Consider the following 16,759-nt stretch of genomic DNA (forward strand, 5'->3'; position numbering starts at 1 on the left):
ATACAGACATTGCCAAATATATGAGGGTACTTCAAACAATTCATGGAAAGATGCATTTTTCTTTCAATTGCATTTTTTCACGAACTTTCTGAAGTACCCTTGTATACCTCCTGGGGGAGTAAGATTATTCCTGGTCAAGAATCACTGGTGTATGGCATTTCTCTGCCTGGAACACTTTCTTGCCCTTGACTCTCCAGAAAGCTCTTGAAGCCTTTCTTGATTCTCAGATCTTGGTGTTCCTTATCCTCCATTCCTATGTCACTTAGCACAAGGCTTGGTTAAAGCAATAGTCTTGCATTTCTGCACTTTTCTCTCTGCAGCTCTGCTTTCTTGCAGCACTTGAAGGTTTGCAAGAAGAGGAATGTGTCCTTATATCTGTTTTTCTTTACACCTAATTTTTTTTTTTTGTGATAAGAAAAGATGTACTGGGATCACACTGGGAGGCTCCCAATGGGGACAGATGTGCAAGGCCCAGCAACCAAACACTTTATTACTAGAGAGAACTTTGTCCCCACACCTCAATGTAGCCTCCTGGAGAGCTAGACCGGGCCTTGAACAGACCACAAAGGCTTCTTTTGTGCCTCTGGCATGAGGCCAGCAATGTAAGCAGCCTGTGAGATCCCTCTTCCCTAGGCCAGCATTCCCCAAGCTTGTTCTGTGGTTCAGGAATCCCTTGAGATAGTCCTTGAAGAAAGGATCTTCATGGCTTTAGACATTTAGGGAAATTTGTCTCCTAGATTTCCCTCTCAGAAATTCACATTGCATGTTAGTATAGATTAAAAATTGAGAAGGGAAATTTGTTTCATCTTATTTAGATCAGTTTCTAAGCTTATCGAGCCATGAACCTACAACATCTAAGAAATCTGTAACATAAGAAAATATATGAAATGTTAACTTTATACTCTAATATTATGTGTCTAAGGCAGCAGTTGTACACTGACCTATGTTGTTTTTTGTTTTTAGATTTAAATTAACATCTAGAAATCAAGAGATTTCACATAAAAATGGATTTGACGGCTTCTTTATTTTTTTTTTTTTCCCTCTTTTGTATAAAATGGCTGCGACTGAATGATGTCTCCTCAGTTTAAATGAGAAAAATGCCCTCCGGTATGCCTAAATCCCCACCTTTCCCTTTTATGTCTCTGACAGATGCCTTTTACTCCATGCTATACCCTCGTTTTCACTGTAAGTAGAGGAATACTGCTCTCTTAGCAAGGGGGATAAGGAGAGAGGCTTGGAGGTTGTATTATGAGAAAAGATGGGAGCAGGCATTTGGATTTTCTTATGCCTGGGTGGTGTCCCCTCTTACACTGGGATTTGTATGTCTTCTCTATTGAAGAGAAAGGGCAAAGGGAAAAGAAACCCCAGGTAAAGCTCACTTAGGAGAGTAAAAGCCTCTTCCCCTCCAAGGCCTGAACCTGCACACCTCCACACCCAGGATTCCCACCAGAAGTGGGCCACTCTCCCGCTCCCTTGAACTCTTCTAAGAGTCTCTCCTAAATAGGGAGCCCACACAAAAGTGATGAATCTTTGGGGTTGATATAATTAGATAGCTATATATGGGGAGGAGGGCTTCCTTCCCGTTTCTCAGAATAGAGTGGACACAAGTCAAGAGATTGGAAAGTGTGGGTTATATTTAATAAGTTTGTGGCAAGACTCATTAAGAAGTTGTGGAGGGTATGTAAATTTCCATCACAGTCCTTTTACTATGTGTGTGTATAGCAAGACATCCTGTTGTGCATTTTAAATATATATAATAATAATAATAATAAAAGAAAAGTTGCTATAGCATTTCTGGGGAGATGAGATGAGATTTGTCAATAGACACAGGGAGAAGAAATGAGAGACATAACAAAGATTTGCACACACTAAGGTTCACTGGATTGGAAAGGAGTTAGCAGATTCTGGGTTACCTCTTCCTAGTGCCTAAAACTTGCACAGATTTATTCACCTTAAGGTGTAATGATAGCTAGACAACTATGAAAACTGATGCCTAAGAAAGGATCTATAATGGTGGAGTTGCAGGCACCAGAGGGTGGCTGGGAGGTAAGGTGGGGGGTTCCCTAAACTTAGATTCATCCTTTGCATCCCTCTGAAATAGCCTGGCTGAGGTACTATGGTGACACTAATCCAGTCTTTTCAGGGTGGCCAGGCATCTGGACTTGGGCATCAAGGGCAATGATTGGCATTCTTCCTGACGTAGCCTGCCTTTATAAAATTGTTCACTTTCCCAGAAAGGGTTAATGTGGCTCCTCATGTGACCAGTGCAATTAAAACGTCATTCAGACACTCTGCTCTGGGTTTTTAAGAGCCTCAAATAAGACCTGTGGGCCCTTTAGGGAATGAGATAACATTGTTATTGGTGTGAAAGGAGGGTGAGGGGGCACAGGGTCACAGTCTAACCCGGAGAAGATAAATCCTCCTGTGCTGAGCAGAGGCCTGGCCATCTCCATGTGATGTGGACTTTATATACAAAATCTGACTTGAGATTCATTAAACTGTTCCCATTTTAGCCACCAGTGCCCCTCAAGGCAGATCTGTGCAATCTCATATTCCAGGAAGTAAATGTAACATCGCAGGCCAATGAAATTGACTAGTCTGACAGGAACACACAAACAACCAGGACGTGGGCTGCACCCAGGTCCCTCGACCATGTTTATTTAGGAGTGGAGGTCCATTAAGTGCTCTGTGATGGCCTTCTGATAACACCCCCACCCTTGGAGGGCCGGCCAGAACTGGCTGTCTGCCCTCAAATGTGACAGCTGACATTTTTGGATACACTTAAAGATGGGCTTGTCCACCCCAGCACAGAGGACAGAAACCACACATTTTAAAGTTACAGCCTCTCTAGCTCATGCTTAGGAACAAGTGGTTTTTTTCAGGGCTTTCAGTTTATGGGGAAGGTCTCTTTCTCCTGTGAGAATATTGTAAAACCTGGCACTAGACATTGGGGACTGGAGGGAACAATGTTTTGGCAAATATTTATTGGATGTGTAAGGAAAAAAACACATGATGAAATGCATGTGCTTTATCAATATTGTGAACTTTGAGGGCTATGGAGGTGAGGCAGAGACCTTGAATTCTTCATTATCTTGAACTTTGATTTTTTTTTTTTTTTTGTCCTTTTTGAGACTGGCCGCACCGCACTCAGCCAGTGAGCACCGTGAGTGCACCGGTCATCCCTATATAGGATCCGAACCCGCAGCAGGAGCGCTGCTGTGCTCCCAGCGCTGCACTCTCCTGAGTGCGCCACGGGCTCGGCCCTTGAACTTTGATTTTTAAGAGCCAACTCTCCGAAACTTTGGAGAGTGGATCGTGGTTTTCAAGGCCACCAACTATCTCCTAATTCATATGTCTGTTAGTTCCCACCAAGCTTCCGAATGCTTTCTCTACTCTAACCTCCCCTTTGCACCTTTGTTCATTGTCCCCTCTCCTCATCCTGCTAAAAATGACTTTTATTTTTATTTATTTATTTATTTTTTTGTCTTTTTTGTCTTTTTCCGTGTCCGGCAACGGATCGCAACCCTCAGTGTCGCCCCCATACCGGACCGGGACCGGCAACGGGATCGCAACCCTCGGTGCTGCCCCCGCACCTCGCTCAGCCAGTGAGCGGGAACCGGTCTGTATGTGGGATCCGAACCCTCGGCGGGAGCGCCTCCGTGCTTCCCAAGCGGCGCACTAGCGCAGTGCGCCACTGGGCCGGCCCCTAAAAATGACTTTTAAAAAAAAGATATTCATTCATTTACCTAATACTACTGCTCTGGTACAGGGGATACTACAGTAAACAACCCAGAAGTTTCCTTACTTTTGTGGAGTTGACATTCTGGGGTCTGGGGTAGGGCAGAGAGAGAAAGTAAATAAATCAGTGAAGATGATAATGTCTGAGAATGATAAATACTATGAAGAAAAGGAAACAAGGTGAAAGGAAAGAGAGTAGTAACAGAGAGGAGGCCTGATTTAAGCTGGGTGGTCAGGGAAGGCCTCACTGAGGAGGTGTCACTGAGCAGTGAAGAGACTGGTAAGATGAAGCCATGTGGCTTGGAGGCAGATGATCCATTTGGACAGGGAGTGGGTGCTGTGGGCAGGAAACATCAGAGGCTTAGGAGTCAAGGACGGTGTGAGCCAAGAGGGCATGTACCAGATAAGGTCAAAGAACTAGGAAGAGCCAAGGGTGTGCAGGGCTGCAAAAGTCATGGTTAGGGACTGAGTTTTATTCAAGGTACAACTGGAAGCCATTTAGAGGGTTTAAGCAATGTTGGGATATGATCAGATGTGCATTTAATCAGTACCGTGTCTCTGATTGTTTTAGGGCCCGATTCAAATTTAGCTGGAGCTGTGGATGTTTACAGGCAGAAAAAATCACTCCTGGGGTCCTGGACTCACAGTGTGACTGTAGACCAGTCAGAGGACATGCCATCCCACTGCCTGTGGGTTCGGGGAAGGCCGGACTGTTACCTTGGTTGCCTCTGCTTCCCCACAGCGCTTTGCATGTAGTGCCTAGTCAATAAATGTCTACTGCATTGACCTTACTTATAAGCTCCTGGAGGTTAGTAACATTTGCCCAATTTATTTTGTAAAATTCCAAAGGGCCCTTAAGAAAAGTTCTTTGATGATGAATTGAGCTTTTGAAGCAGTGGTATTAATGGGTCATCATACAGGTGGCTCCTACCAAGTTGGGAGCTAATTAGGGTTAACTCAACCAAAAGAATTTATTCAAATCACTTCCCTAGGTCAGTTAGTTTCCTGCAGATGATTTTAGCATGTTTCTTAAATGTGTCAGTGTTCAGGCAATGAAATCGAGATTAAAAGCCCAGATTCCGCGTTGTAGGTCCCAGAAATAACGTACATTTTAACGGCTGTTTCCCCAGCTTCAAAATTAAACATATTACATTCTTGGGAGTACGATTTCAGCTTCTTTACATTTATGACACAAATGGAGCCATTCGCCCTCACTCAGTCTATAAAGGCAAGACTCATTAGCAGGAGGAAATTTCCTTTATCATTAGCAGGCCACACTCACATGATAAAAAATGTCTCTGCTCTTCCCGCCTCCTTCCCCAGACTTCGAATCTCATTTTAAGTAGTTCCCACATAGGCTATTTATCTTCCACATTTTCTCAACTCTCAATGGCACCATTATATCCTTTATTTGGAATCATAAAACTTTGAGAATAAAAAAGAAGCAAATTAATCCTCCCAGGGGGGAAAAGGAAGACAGGTCCTGCCAGCTTTTAAATTGTAGGATTGGACTGGCCTCGAAACACAGTTTTCTTTTTCAACAACTTAGCTGGTGGGGGGAAATGAATGGTTATGACAGAGAATCCTGAAATAAAATGCAGAATTATGCAAACGCGTTAAAAACTGACATCTTGAAATAAAAACTGCTGAAAGCCTGAGGAATAAACAATGCGGGCTGGAATGGGAACCTTTCACAGCAACAAATAGGTTACTCTGCTTTTATTATTCATAGCGGAAAAATGACCTTGATCATGATGTGAAAACCACAATTTCCTTTATTTGTGGATCAGGCCAGATTAAAAAGCATTCAGGGAAGAGGTGCAGCTGGGAGAATTGAAGGCCGCCCGAAGAGGTGAGGACTGAGCACCCGGGGTTCCTGTCGTGGACGCTGGCTTGCTCTGTCCAATTGCAAAAGTCGCATAACCTTCCCGTGACTCTTTCCCATCATCAGGCTGGAATTAAGGAGTTGGTCTTTCCTCTGGGGCCTGAGATCTGGATTTCCTAACTGCCAATTGGATAACATGCTTTGCCATTGCAATTTGCTCTAAGGAGTCTCAAGGTTATTGTGAAAGCAAACGCTAAAAGTCAGTTAACGAGCTGGCCGCCACCAGAACAGCCAATGAGAAAATGCAAGGCCACAGAACGCCGCAAAGCGAATCTCCAGGCTTGGGGTCCTGGAAATAGATTCTACAGCCAGTAAAGCCTTTATTTATTTATTTTATTTTATTTTTTGTTACTTTTTAAATTGCAAGATACAGTCCCTGGATAATTGGTGAATACTGGGTTCTCTCATAAAGTAAAATGAAAATCAAGGAGTTGAGAAATATATGTATGTGTACATGTAGGATATTAAAGTTTGAGGGATGTTAGGGCTAATCTGGTCTAGCACCTCCATTTTGCTGGGGAGGGACTTGAAGATGCAGAAAGTTTAAATGACCTGCTCAAGTTCCTGGAACCATACATCCCTTGCATGCTGCCAGCTTAGAAACATGATTTTGACAATGGCTTATTTAATCCAATAAGTTGAACAGGAATCTTCCAAGAAGGTGGAAAATACTGGAAGTTTTTATGTAACAGTCAATTTAATGGTGACCCAGAGAAATCCTGATGCAACGCTGGATAATGTTTTTTATTATGAAAGAAGTGTTTTGATTCTTAAAGGAGACACCTTTTAGAAAAATGTTGAGGTCACAGCTATTAACTGCAATGTTTAAATTGCAATAATTTTTAAGTTTTGTTTAAATGGTCTCTCCTCCCTCTCTGCCTTTTTTCCTTCCTTCCTTCTTTTCTTCCTCTTTTTCTCTCTTCCTTTAAAAACTTATTATTATTATTTTTTTAATTTGAGGAGGAGTTCTGGAGAGAAATTGGAGTACACTAGGCCTTAGTTAGTGACCCAGCATGGAGAGAAAACCTGAGAATATGGAGGGAGTCACATGCTAGAGAGGAAAAAGCTCCTTGTGATTTACTCTGACTTGCTAATTTTCAGAAGGAAATTAATAAAATTGATTCCAGCAAAAACTCTAAGTGGACAAATAGAAGAAAAACAGATCAAGAACTGTGGATATTTAGGGCAGAGAGAAAGTTCTTAGAGAAATCTTTCCCTCGGGGAGAAATAAATATTTAGGAGAAATCACTAAGTCTAAGGGTTGTTAAAGCAAAGATCACTCATAGGATGGAAGCAAATCCTCCCACCAACTATTAATTCCAATTCGTAGACTCAGTGGCAGTAACATGATTAGTTATTGTGGGTTCTGGAAGAAAGCTGGACCTTTGGCAATAAAGCTTTGGAAATATGTATTTTCAAGTACTATAAAAGATGTGGAAAGCAACTTTTCTTTTCATCCTGGGGACTAGAAATAATACACCTGCAAGGACAGATGAATGGCATAATGTTGGCATTCAATGGGGCATTAAACATTTTGCACCACATTTATGGGGTTTTCCTGTCATTAATTCTAGGTAAAATAAACTGTAAAAAAACGATTTGTTGTGTTTTTGGATCACGTTTATTTTTCACCAACTTGCTTTTCTTGCCCTTTTTTTTCCTGCCAGGTTTTCGTGTCTATTATGTTTTCTTGTGTCCATCATGCTCTTGGCTAATTTCCTAACTGGCGTCCCTCTAGCTCTTAGGCCTTTCTTTTGCCTTCTCCTGTCATCCCGTTGGTGTTCTTTCTTTCAGTCCTGCTGCACGTGTTCAGGCTCATGGCAGTGTCAGATGTGGTTGGTTCAGCTGACCGGAGTCACTGTGGTTTGCCTGTGGCGCCCTGGGATTGGCAAGTTCTTGGAGAGACTGTCCAGGAGCTGCAAAGATTGGGGCCACCTGAGTCTCTCCATTACCAGGGTCTCCATTCTACAATTGGTTGTGATGGCAAGGCCTGGCATTTCTTCCTAGTTCAATCTGTGGACTTCCTCCTTAATTTTGTCTGCCTCCTTTAAACAAGTTTCCTTTCCTATAAGCAGTACACACACTTTCCTCTTAAAACTCGATCACATTTCAGCTAAGGGAGGAAGCATTGGGAAGGGCAAAGAAATGGGAGTCAGGATACCTGGGTTCTTCATTCCATTTCTGCCACTCATATACTGTCTGCGTGATGTTGGACGAGCCACTAAACTCTCTGATATTCAGTTTTCCAAGAGGGTTGGATAAGATCAGTGTGTCTCCTCCTGAGATCCATAACATTGCTAAATTCTCCCCTCAGGCTCCAAGCAGGATAGAATAGAGAAGCTAGAGAAAGGGCAGAAAGAAAGAAGCCGAGCAGAACACCGTCTTGAAGAAGTGGAGCCAAGACTCCAAGGGGTAAAATTTTTCTTAAGATCTAAGGCCAGTGGCATACAAAATGTGTCTCAAAGACAATTTTTTATGGGACTCTTTGTAGTGTTAATTTACTCAGTAAATAATTATGGGAAGGTAACTATGTGCTAGGCTCTATTCTAGGTGCTTGGCACATGGCAGCAAGCAGAAAAGACACGAGCAGGTGTCATGGAGCTTAACCGTGGTTAATATTTTGGGAGGTTGTAAGTGTTAGAAAGAAAGTCAAGCATGTTACAGAAAGGAGAGGGAGTGAGGTTCTGCTGCTTTATATGATGTGCTCAAAGAAGGCTTCTCTTAGGAGGCAGCACTAGGGCAGAGAACTGAATGAAGTGAAGAGGGACCCCTGTGGCTGTCCAGGGAAAGAGTATTCCAGGTCGGGGAAACAGCTAGTGCAAAGTCCTAGAGGGTGGAAGTAAGTTTGAGGAACTGCAAATGACCAGTGTGGCTGGTGCAAGAGGGGTGATGGGGTTCCTGGGCTCTACCACCAGATCTACCACCATATCTGTAGCCCTAGAGTTGCGCTAGCCTCTGGATGCTGAAGAGGCACTCCAGTTGTGTCTCTTGCCCATTCAACACTTGACCCTGAGGCCTGGTGCCTGGGTGATAGTTGATGTATCTTCTAGCTCTGGATCTTTTGAGTCTGTAAGGCTGTCACTGAGCATTCTATGGAAGACTGGTCATCTACGATCTTAAGAGTCCATTTAGCCTTGCTGGAACCTTGTTTTGGTGGTTTTGGAACAATCTCCTTGATTCCAGAGAATTAACCATCATCACTATTGGATGGTACTTTGGTGCCTGTCACTCCAGATGCTGGCTATCTTCTGGGTTTAAGGTCTCTTCAAATCAGCATTAGGGATGCAGGGCAGTGAAGATATGTCCCTCCTGGGACTCAGAGCTGACTCTTGGGCTGGATATAAGGAATACCTAATGGTCATTTGGGCACTGAACTCCACTAAGAAACATGAGTTAAGGTTTAACTGAATTAATTCAGATTAATTCAGTTAAGGTTTAACTGAATTAATCTAATCAATACAATTGAATTGAGGCTTCTGCTGGCCTCCGATGATGGGTGATGGGTAACCAATTGGTGTTTGTTAAACTGGGAAGTCAGATGAGCTGTTCCATGACTTACCCCACCTTACAGAGGACTTTGAGGGTATGGCAGTTTATCCTCTTTGTTAAGAGCCTTCCCTGACTCAGGAAAAGAAACCTTTTAGTTCCTGGGCCCAAGCAGCCAGGTCTTGAGGAAAAAGTATTATTTGTTGCGTTAAGAACAATAAAGGTCAGAATTTAATAGGGCCCTCACTGGCTGATTAATGACACAGTCAGCTTAGCTGCTCTTCACATCTCTTCATAAGAGATGTCCACTTTCATCTGAGTGGGCTTGTGCTCACGGATCCTCCTGATAAAGGCCGGACTGCTCCATGAACAAACAAATGTCTTGTGGGTCCTCATGCAGAAGATGTTTCCCAGATGCACCAGCTGCCTCTCTGCTCCCTGAGCTTGTTTTGCAGCTGTGATGTCAGTTCTGGGCTTTGATTCACAAGGGTTCTTGGCCAGGAATGCTACCTCTCTGCTTCTACCAAAACCTCATTGTCCTTCAGGATCAGCTCAAACCTTGTGCTTTCCATGAGGTTGCTCCAGATCTCTCCCTTCTCTGCCTCATTTGAAGCCCTAGAAAATTCTCTGGCTACTCCCACCACTTCCAAATCATGATATGGTCCTTGCTCCATCTCCCCATCTTGGGTGGAAGTATCTTGTAGTTGGAATTCAGAGTTTATCCCACATGGCCAACCATTTGACCTTTTCCCTAGTCTCTGAGTTTCTAGAAGCCATAACTTCTTTATTTGTGTTTCCGTAGTGCCAGTAGTGACACATTGTGGGTGATCATCAAGTATTTGCTGCCAAAATTAGTATAATTAGCTGATTGAATTTAGGTCTAGGACAGACAGTGTCTCCAGCACAGGATTTATCACTATGGGTATGAAGAATTAGTACGAACAAATCAAAATGCAATCAGAACACCGAGAGGTGCATGTATCAAAGACAGATGAGAAACTCACAGCAGATGGATTGGTAAACAAGGTGTGGCTTCACTACACATAATAGAGCAAATGAGTAAGCCCTTTGCTGATAGGTTGTTGTGACTTGGGATTGTGTGTGTGACTTGGAATTGTAGCAGTGTGCCCTGGTGCATTCCATTGCACGTTGATAATGTGTATTCTAAGTCATAAAACAGTCATATGCTTTGACATAATAATCTTGCTCCTGGGAATTTATTACAAGGAAATAATCCAAAATAAGGGCTGGGAGGGGGGTGGGGGGAATCTACAGTTTGTTTTATGGCTCTGCTCTTTGTAATTGTAAAAACAAAGCTGCAGACTCCATACCCAACAACAAAGGGTCAGATAAAATCTGATACACCCATATGCTGTGGAATACAATACAGCCATTATAAAAAGCACTTATAGGGGCTTTGTACAAATTGAATTCTAGTTTTAAATACAATGTCTAGTAATAAAGCAATATATTTTCATTGTTCAGTAGCTATACTTCACAGGAGGAGGAGGTTGAGTTAGAATTAGAAGAGCTGGAATTCAAGGGCTGGGGGTGGGGAGCATTGTTTGGCCTGTATTTTACCCTTCTCGATCCTTGTGTTCTTCATTTACAAATTGGGCATGGAAATTGTTACCTCCAGGATGAGATAGGTGTGCAAAATCCTGGTCTGAGCACAAAGGACATGCTCAATGAATATAGATTTTTTTTATTTTTAGCAAAATTTACTACATCTACAGTCTAGACCAAGGTGCCAAAACAATGACAAATAGTTTAAGATGAATAAGAAAAAGGGGATTTGGTTTTGCTCCCTACTGCAGTGATAATTTTAGGAGGGACAGGTTGTTGAGAATATGAGGCAGGATTTGAAAAGATTTTGGATGATGGGTGTATTAGTCCATTTCTGTTGTTTATAACAAAATAGGTAAAACTGGGTAATTTACAAGAAAACAAAATTTATTGCTTACAGTTTTGAAGGCTGGGAAGTCCAAGGTCCAGGGAACACATCTGGTGAGGGTCTTCTTGGTGGTGGCATTACAGCAATGCAGGCTATCACATGGCAGAAAATGGCAGAGCAGAAAGAGAGACACTCATGTGCTCCACTTTTAAAGCTCTCAGAACCACACCCATGAAGTAAGGCATTGACCTTACAATCCAATCACCTCCCTACAGCCCCACCTTTCAATCATCACAATAGGATTTCCTACCTGCTCAACACTATCACAGTGGGGGCCAAGTTTCCAATACCTGGGACTTTTTGGGGCTTCAAAATTCTGGAAGTCTTTGCCAGTATCTGTTTTTTTCAAGTAAATGTCTTCAAGTGAAGGTTTCAAGACTGAAACTTCTGCAGCTCTTTGCAGATGGCATGAAAGGAGTTACCAAACTCAGACTTCATACTCTGCCTCCTTCCCTATCCTAACACTTTATCAGGAAATGATTCAGGATCAATCATCTGTGTTTCATTGTGAATTCTAGCCTATGTGTTTCTATCTTCAACAAACAACCAAAAATTTATTGAAAAATTTTTCAAAGTATTTGCATTTTAAATCTTATTATTTACTACAGAATGAAATACAATGTTCCATGTGACAGGAATTCCAGTCATTGGGGACTGTGGAGAGAGCACAAATTTAGTGCAGACAGTGAATATGTAAATTGTCAGTAACTCTGTCTACATATAATGACATTCCACCATAAATTTATTACTTTGCTTATTTGCTCATTAATTTATTTCATCATTCATTTATCCATTTATACATCCATCCATCCGTCGATCCATCCATCAATCGATCCATCCATCCATCCATCCATCCATCCATCCATCCATCCATCCTCCCCTACACTTATCTAGCAATTTTTTACCAAGCATTTATCTTGTGCAGGCAGAATGCTAGCATCAGGATTATAAAAGTGAGTGTTACCTAGTCTCTGTTTTTGAGGATCTTGATGAAGATTATACTTGCCCTCTTCAAAGACTCTGCAAAACATTTGCTGCACAGAATTAGTTAACTAAGATAAAAGAGAGCAAAACTATAAGAATATTCATGGATATCTCCTGTCTACAGACTTCTAACACAGTGGGCAGCTGTGAGTAAGTGCTCATAGGCCTCCAAGTATAAAATCCAGGTGGGGTGTCATGAAGGTCCCTTACTAAAACACTCGTAGCCTAATCTCCTGCCCCTCTTTACCACTCTATAACCCATTCAAGTTATCTTAAGCCAGCATTCACTCCTGAGCATGCAAACATGTTCACATCTCTGGGCTTTTGTGAACAAGATATACATATATTCTCAGTCTAGAAAATTTCTCTTCAATCTGTCCCTGTCCTAATACTCCTTTGCAATCCTGTTCTCATACCATTTTCTCTCTGAAGTCTTCCTGCTTCTCCCCAGGCAGAGCAAACCATTGTCTCATATGTGTCCAAGAACACTTTTGAGGTGCCCTTGACCATCGTGTAAAATAGCAGACATCAGGTGAAATGGGAAGCATGCGTCATTCCAAGAGGTACAGAGTTGACCATGGATCCTGGCTCCACCCTCACAGACTGCTTGATGTGGGTCTGGTTATCCTTTGTCTCTGACTTCCTGCCTTTCTCCCCTGTGTAGCAGGCAAACAATAATCCCTCATTGAGTTATTGTGGGGATAATGGATGTGCAATGAGGAGAGGAGCTGGCCTCTGCCCTGCACATGTAAGTGTTCAATATTTGCTCACTTGCCTCCACTTACTGTCATCCTTGGGTGTCTGGCTCTGTCAGGAAGCTGTGAATGCCAAAGGTCAGAGAGCACTGATTACCATGTTTGCATCTCATAACATCCAGCCATTACTTGCTTCTCAGAAGCAATACAGCATAGTGACCAGGAGCAGGGACTGGCACTAGACTGCCTGGGCAAAGCCCGAGCTGCTATTTCCTAGCCGTGTGGACTTGGGGAAATTACTTGCTCTCTCTGTGACTTGGTTTTCTCATCTGTCAAATGGGAATAATAATTCCTGCCTTGTTGGGATGTTATGAGGTTTACATAAGGGCCTGGCCATGTAAGCTCTCATTAAGTTGTCTATTATTAGGAGGTGCTCAAGAACTGTTTATTGAAAGGCCAGTGAATAGATTTTAGTGTGTGATAGATTCAGGAAGTCTGGCTAACATGATGAAGGTGTTTATTTGGTCCAGAATGCCTGTTCCTTGACCTACATATAATTAGTTTCTATTACTAGGTTATTATTAAGTTGAGAGGAATTACTTTTCTGTGATGGTCAATGTCTTCAAATACTCAAGCACTGTAGGTTAAAGGCTACCAATGCTTTTAACATCAAAGTGGAAATTATTTTGTTGGTTTTAGTAATATGGATGAGTTCTAAGGTGAGTAGTTGGTCAGAAGTAGAGGTTTTCCTGTAAAGCAGTGACCAGAAATATCTGGGCTGTGGTCTCTGGGGAATGTTTGAAAACATTCTCTTTAAGTCTTAATTCTTCCACCCTAAAATAATCCATCCTGCTGGCTTTTTGTGGGAGGAATTCTACTAGATGGTAAAACTCCTGAGAAAAGAGGCCTGTCTTATTTCCTTGTATCCCATTCAGGTTCCAGAACAATCCTGGGCCCACAGCCTTGCTAAATAAAAACCTGTGTTAATTATATAAAAAAAGTGATTTATTTTTCTTTCCAGCCTAGGGCTCACCCTATGAAATTTCCATGTGATCATCACTGGATTTGAAGGAAAGCACTAGTGTAAGATAATGTACACTTTTTATTTCTGATTATGAGATTGAAAAAAATACATGAAACAACATTATTTTCTGTGGAGAGGGTTGGCTGAGAGGGAGCTGTGGCTGAGCACCACCTCTGTGTTCAGTGAGTTGAGTGGCCGCAATCACGTCTTTGAACTGCTCTGAAATTCTGCCTGCTCACCTGAATATGAAGCAGTTGGGTATTCATTGTAATAATAATAGTGGACACCATTTGGATAGCTCTCCATAGGATGGCACTGTGCTAAGTGCTTTGGATGTACCCTCGAATTCAATTTCCACAGCAGTCCCAGCAGTAGCTACGACCTCCTCATGTTACAGGTCAGGAATATGAGCTTAGCGGAGTGGGGACACTTGCCAAAGGTGTAAATAACAGGCTCAGGATTTGAGCCTAGGCTTGTTTATATTTCATGAATCTATGAATAATTATCGATTGGTGACAAAGAGCCTTAACATGAATGGGGTTTTTCAGGAAGGATTAAGAGGTGACTTTCCCAGTATATTAAGAAGTACCTTCACCCTTCCCTCCTTCCTTCCCCCATCTCTCCCTGCTTCTCTCCCTCCTTCTTTAGTCAAATCCTCCTTGGTACACTTTACCAAGTGGTATGGTTCTCTGGTTACTCTCCCTCAATGGTACCCTGTACTTCTTTTTTGATTTACTTGTTATAATTGTCATTAAGTAATTAATCATTCACTTTGTTTAATGTCTGTCTCTGGCTAAAGTGTAAGTCCCACAAGAACAGGGCTGCCTGTCTGTATTTAGCCTGAATCTAGAGTTTGCCTGGTCTGGTAAACTGGGCTCATAAGAAATGTTTGTTAAAAGGATGAAAGAATGATCACTTGCTGTGTGCCCCACAGTCAGGGAGGTCAGAATAAGGAAAGATGAATAGATGGTGAAAGACGGTAACATTTCTATTCAATTCCTGCCTGGCATTTCTAATTGAAAACTTCCCCAACAGTGGGCAGTAGTGAGCTAGTGAGTGTTCTCCATTAAATGACAAATGGCCATTCTACAAAGTGTTCTATAGGATACACTCTGGATTGGACAGGAGGTCATGTTTGAGGAATATTAACGACCCTGACAATGCAAACATTTGTTCATTAGCTCATTCATTCATTCATTCACCCATTCAGTCAGTCAGTCACTCTGTTAGGCAATCATTGCTGCTACAAACATTTGGTGAGCACTGTGCTAGTTGCTGGTGACCTAACTTTAAGTCACAGCTTATTGTCTAGTAGAAAAATATACTAGCTGCCATTTGCCAGTACCTCTCATTAGTCAGACAGTATATATGTATCACCACTGGTCTTCATGATGAACCTGCAGGTTACCATCTTGTTTTGAATGAGAAAAAAGTCTCAGGGAGGTTAAGTGACCTGGTTAAAGCCACCCAGCTAGAAGGTGGCAGAGCAAGGACTCAAACTTGGGACTGATATTCTAGAATTCCATTTCATGAGATAAGGAAAATTGCATCTTCAGAGTGGGCAGCATATTTATGAAACTTTGAGAGTTACTGAAGAAACCCATCCAGTTATTTGTGCAAATCTTGCTCTTTAAGGCACTGCTTTGGTGCGCGGGGCCCCAATTCTACACTTAGAGCATTAACAGCGTAGAAGGGGAGGAATGCAGGCATGCTACAACTGGGACATGTCCCTCAGATGGCTTCATAGAGAAGGTCACATCGAGATAGTCTGAGAGGAAACAGGAGACCCACAGATGGGTGGGAATTAAGGAGAGAGAACTTTCCAGGGAAAGAAAAATCTCACCTATCAACCTTTTACTTTCTATTTGAAAAGGAAAGGCTTGTATGTTACTTTTTGAGGATGCTGTATGGAAAGTCCGCCATATCATTACTGATTCCCCTATGGGTGCCAATATTGAAGGATGATACTCCCTCTGGCTGCACATGAAGATCTTTTTAGAAGAGGGTAAAATGCATGTAGATAACTGTATTAGTCTGTTCATTGTTGCTTATAACAGATTACCTGAAACTGGGTAACTTATAAAGAAATAAAAGTTATTTCTTACAGTTTTGGAGGCCAGGAAGTCCAAGGTACAGGGGGCACAACTGGTGAGAGTCTTCTTGGTGGGGACTCTACAGTCTCACAGTGACCAAGGGTGTCGCATGGTGGCGAGAGGGAAGAGTTAGTGTTAAAGTGATCACTTGCTCTCCTTTGTAAGCCACCAGTGCCACTCCCTGATAACTAATTAAACCATTAACCCATTAATCCATGAATGGATTAATCCATTCATGAAGGCATAGTACTCATAATCCAATCATCTCTTAAAGACCCCTTTCAAATTCTGTATTGGAAATTAACTCCCAACGTGAGTTTGGGGAGACATTCAAACCAGAACAACAACTGTTACCCATCATGATTGAAACTGAATAAACAAGATTAACAGCAATGAGAGAGATTTGCCACCTTTGAAGCCAAAGCAGCATTGTGTGGCAGCCTGAGCATGGGTTGAGCGTAAAGAGCTCTGAGTTCTGGCACCAGCATGTCCTAGCCTTGGGATCTTGGTGTCTCAGTGCATTTGGGCCATTATAACAAAATACCACAAATTGGGTTGCTCGCTAACAACAGAAATTTATTTCTCCCAACCTGGAGGCTGAGATGTTCAAGATCAAGGTGCCAATAGATTCAGTACCTGCGGAGGGCTTGCTTTCTGGTTTATAAATTGCTTCTCACAGGGTTCTCAATGTGGTGGAAGAGGAAAGGAAGGCTTCTGGGGCTTCATTTACAGGGATACTAATTTCATTCATGACGGCTTAGCTCTCGTGATTTAATCATCCCCCAGAGGTCCTACCTCTTGATACTACCACCTTGGGGATTAAGTTTTCTACATATTAATCTTGGGAAGCACAAACATTTAGACCATCGCATTTGTACACATTCTTAACTTCTCTATACT

Source organism: Galeopterus variegatus, unplaced genomic scaffold (genome assembly GCF_000696425.1).
Source record: "Galeopterus variegatus unplaced genomic scaffold, G_variegatus-3.0.2 Scaffold1291, whole genome shotgun sequence".
Classification (NCBI taxonomy): Eukaryota; Metazoa; Chordata; class Mammalia; order Dermoptera; family Cynocephalidae; genus Galeopterus; species Galeopterus variegatus.